This window comes from Emydura macquarii, unplaced genomic scaffold, assembly GCF_026122565.2.
Source record: "Emydura macquarii macquarii isolate MOO-44397 ecotype Brisbane River unplaced genomic scaffold, CSIRO-AGI_Emac_v2 contig_1253, whole genome shotgun sequence".
NCBI classification, from domain to species: Eukaryota; Metazoa; Chordata; order Testudines; family Chelidae; genus Emydura; species Emydura macquarii.
The window spans coordinates 51,428,388-51,433,032 of NW_027131390.1; the positions used below are offsets into that span (position 1 = coordinate 51,428,388).

Below are 4,645 nucleotides of genomic sequence, written 5' to 3' on the forward strand. Positions count from 1 at the left end.
GATGTGAACCTGAAGCCGAAAGGGAAGTGAGTGCACCATGGCTGCAAACTACTTTCCTACGCCCGCCAGCATCACCCCGTCTTGCTCAGGTTTAGCTTTAGCCAGCTGCTCTTATGATTTGTCCACAGTCTCACTGGAAGTCTTGGATAGCGTGAGGAACCGAACCAAGTTAACACCCTAGCTACTAACCCACCCTTCTTCTGCCAGATATACCCTATATCTACAGGTGTGTTTGGCCCTCCGGTTTTGTATAAGCTCACTGCAAAGATTGTTGGTGGGCACGGTCAGACCCACAGAGAGAACTATCGCTGGACGGGGGGAACATTGCCAGTGTATTTTGTGCTGTCTGGCTACTCATAGCACAAGACTTCTGCAGAGTCCTATGGTAAAATGTTTTCTGCGCCTGCAGTAACTACTGCATCCTGCTCTTTACTGTTTATGCAACGCCACAGATGTGCATGGTACTTACCTGGTTCCTTCCACACAGAGATGACCATCTTGGGGCCCGACCCCTACACCTCACGCAGACAATCCCATGGAATGCTCCTGTGCTCTGGCGTGTCAGGAACCCAGTGCCTTCTACCAAGGTGCCCAAGCCTTCAAGCACTGGATGGTCGCACCCAGCGGTCGCTGCATCAGAACACTGCTGCCTCCAGGGCCCACCCAGGACTTCTTGAGGATGGTGCCAATGCATTAAGGTGCTGGTCTGAAACCCTGATGGGCCAAGGGCGACTCTGGGACAGCCAAGCACCAGAGCCCACACTAAGGAGCCAGGGGGCTGTGGACTAAGCTGAGGAGCTGTTCCCAGGCATCAATGCACTTCACAAGGCTTTAGGTATCCGGGGACCTTGCAACTCTGCTGCAAACTCTGACTGTGATGCATCCCTTGCAGTCGGACTGCACTGAGGCTGAAGCCTCTAGAGCCCAGTAGACAAACTCCCCTTCCCCACAAAGGGCCATTACAATAATCAGCACTTGCCCTCCCCACCCCCACAAATCTATCTTCAAACAACATTAAAGGGCTGCATTTCCAGCCTCCCCACATTTGCAGGCAGCTGTGCACCTACATAGGACCTTTCAGACCACCTCTGCCATAGCATTTAGCCACACCAGGGTGAGGGACTTTGCTTTTCTGGGCTTAAATCAGGCCCTTGCTGTTAGCTGAATGTCAAAGGCAGAATGAGGGCTCCATGTGGGACTTAATTCTGTAGCAACCGCCTTGCATAAAGGTTGGCGCAAACGTGGTGTGTGAACGAAGAGCAATCGAAAGCTTAAGAAAGAGCAGGTAAACTGAGAAGCTCAGGAAACCAGGGGCTAGATCCATGAGCTAGAGTAAACCAGCATGGCTTCATTGAAGTCAGTGAAGCTATGTGGATTTACACCAGCTGGGAATCTGGCCTATTAAAGGCGCTGCTGAGTGTTTAAAAAAGGGCCTCGACTCATTTCACAGCCAGAGACCCAGCTCCAAAGTCCATGGAAGTGGCTGGCAAGACTCGTCAGCTTCAGAGAGCTTTGGGTCAGGCCCTCAGTGGAGGCAACCTCAGTGTGTGTGTGCATGCCTCACCCAGGCTGTACACACGAGTACACACACACAGTCGCTGCACGTCATAGCTACATAAACAGCACTTAGCTCTCCAAGCAGGGAAACCGAGACCAATTTCACAGGAAATCATGGTGCTTTGAAGACCAGGCCTATTTACGGGGACCAGTATTTGAGAGGGTTTTAGTGTGCAGGCCTGAGCCCCACAGCATCACAAGTACCTGTGGCTTGGAAAGACATGGGGGGGAGGGAGCGGAGAAGAAGCGTATTGCCATGGTGACAGATGAGAGCAAATGGTCACTCCATCAGAAGGAAAGGAGAGAAGAGAAAAGGCACAAATAAAGAGGGATCTCATTAAACCCAATACTAATTTTGTAATCAGCAAAATAAAGGTACCCTTGAAAGCCTGCTGCTGGAAGACAGGGCACAAAGAGTCCGCTGGCAGCCAGGTGTCGTTTCCAGGTTGTGCATTACATTTGGGCTCCCTGCGCTCATTTTCACCTCTTTTCATTCCAGACTGTCCATCCTACTGTAGGGTTCCAGCCCACCATCGGATCCAGATATTCAGCGGCATGGGAAATAGCTGGGAGGCATGCTCTTGTTTTAGGAAATGCTTCCGTGTGCAGAGGTTTCTGAAGGATGGGAAGAAAATTTTCTGATTGTGTAATGAAAGTCAAGGTTATCTGGGGACCGAATGCGAGAGATTCCAGAGGGGCTTTTCCTGCAGCAGCAGCTAGATGGAGCTGAGGAGTGCCCTTGTCAAACCCTGTGTGCCAGCTGGATCTCAGACTGCAGCACATAATCTGAACACTGGACATCCTGACTACCTATGGTGGTTACCTGGCTTCCGTTCCCACAGTATCTGAGCACCTCACAATCTTTAATGCATGCATCCTCCCAGCACCTCCAGGAGGTAGGAAAGTGTTAGTGAGGGGGAACTGAGACACCAAGAGACTTGCTCAAGGGCACGCAGGAACTCTGGTGGAGCAGGAATTGAAAGGAGGTCTCCTGAGACTCACGACTTGCGCTCTGCTCTCCCTCTCCCCTACACAGCATGGCATAACATAGGGAGCCACCATAACTCATTGAGAGAAAACAACTAGCAAATAAACAGACATTCCAGCAGCTACTCTAGCTCCAGCCTCAGGCATTTGTTTACCAGGTACCGTTTCCTGCCTGGAAAGCTGTAGAGCACACAGCATCATCTAGGGGCTGAATGTTAGCCAGCCAGGAAACATCCTTATGGAGCAACCACACACTCAGCATCCTCCAGGGCAAAAGTCTTGCAGGGGAGGTGGGCTTGCACCGGGAGAGGGCCGTGGTTGTGGGGGGAGACGTAGAAATATTATAGGCAGGAGGGCGGAGGGTTGCTATGTTCAGGAATAGCCGTAGGTAGATGCCCAGGGGATTGTGGTTTGTGGGACATTGATTGGATCAGGAGTTCAGTGGTTAAACACCCATGTAATAATAATAATAGGTGTCACGGGGCAACTGGCCCCTTGCACAGGGAATGGGTCCAGTTCACCTGTGACTAGTCAGTCACCTCCCATTGGGGCCTGATAGAGGGCCCAAAGACTGGAGTAGGAAGGTGTGGGTGAGGGCTGCACAAGAGAGAGCAGTAGTGGAGACCTAGAGAGCCACCAAGAAAGTGTTGCAAATGGGAGCGAGCTGGCCAGCGTGGGGATCCCTGCTGAGTGGAACGCTTGTGCAGAGAGCCACAGGAAACGGGGCAGAACCTGCTCAGCCTGGGAAAGCAGAGCCCAGAACCATGTGCAGGGGTTGGGACATGCTGATAAGGGGGCTGGGGAGTGGCACACAGTGGGGACCCCTCTCACAGAAGAGCAGGGCTGGGGAGGAAAGAGTTGCAGGCCGCATGGCAAATTGCCAAAGGTGGAAGATGTGTCACCACTTGCCCTGCAACCTGGGGCCTCACAATACATCACCGCTGTAGCTTCCAGCTGTGAGGCTTAGGCCCAAATAGCCTAACAGCACGCGTGTCTGTGTATAGCTGCAGCCTGTGCTACACTGTGCCATCCAGTAGTCATGGCTACTGCTTGCGGGTGACCAAGCATACGTCCAGTCCCGGATTTGCCCCCGAAACATGTGTTCTGCACTGTCCAGCCCTCTCCTGGCCAGCTCAGCTAGCTGGGTCTGGTTCCCTGATAAGGGGACAATAGTCAGCAATTTGCTATTTTAACTGGCCTTACTAGACAATTCAGTTTAAACACAACACGGGATTAGTTGTGATTCAAGAATAAGGACAAGTTTAACTTAAGAAGGAGAGATTCTAGGCAAATACAAGTACAAAGCATTTGTAACAGCATGGCACCAACCTCTCACAAGCACCTGGTAGAGTGTGCCTGCAGTCTTTAAACTGTCCCAGCCCTGGTATCAGGCCACAACCCCCAGGTGGCAACGGTTTCACCCTCTCTCATCCCTTTTGGGCTACTATGTAGCTCCGATCCCCTTCTGGGGATTTATCACTGTCTAATTGTAGGCCACTGCCCCCGTAATCTATGGGAGGGACCCAGGCCCACCAACTGCTCCAGATCCCAGCCCAGAGACCCTAAGAATAGCAGCCATACACCACCATTTCTCTTTAAGCCACATACCAGGGCCCCAGCCTTCACCAATACTCCATTCTTACCTCAGGGCTCTTCTCTGTTCAGGCCCAGAAGCTAGCCAGGATCCCTTTCTTACTCCCCCAGCCCCTGCCAGCACTGAGTTGTCCATGGTGCTACAGCACCATTTGGCCAGCCAAGAGCACCACCTCCACCCCTCTAGCTCAAGCAAGAAACTGACTGTCTCAGGCTGGCTTTTCAGCTTCTTTTTATATGGCCCTCTTAGGCCCTGATTGGCTGCTCCCTGTGGCCTCTCTGATTGGCTAACTCTTTGCTGCCTCCCCCTGATTGGCTGCTTCCTGCACAGTCTCTCTATGCCACTCACAGGATTTAGTTCCACTGCTCCTTTCCTGTGGTGGGAGGATTTTGAGGCCTTCAGTAGGGGGTTGTTGGGCCTAGTCCACCCTGTCACAGAATTAAGGTAAGAAATGGTTACAAGAGAAATAAAAATAAACACTTTCTAGTATTAAAACTTAAATGAGAC

The 4,645-nt window shown here is 51.8% G+C and overlaps 1 long non-coding RNA gene across 1 annotated transcript; it reads right to left on the reverse strand.

Moving 5' to 3' along the window:
- Positions 1-1,894: 1,894 nt before the first annotated feature.
- On the reverse strand, positions 1,895-4,329 carry LOC137154085 (uncharacterized). The gene is made up of 2 exons (XR_010920063.1): positions 4,188-4,329; positions 1,895-2,172 (listed from the first exon to the last, which is right to left on the reverse strand). It is a non-coding gene; the product is annotated as an uncharacterized lncRNA (long non-coding RNA).
- Positions 4,330-4,645: the final 316 nt, after the last annotated feature.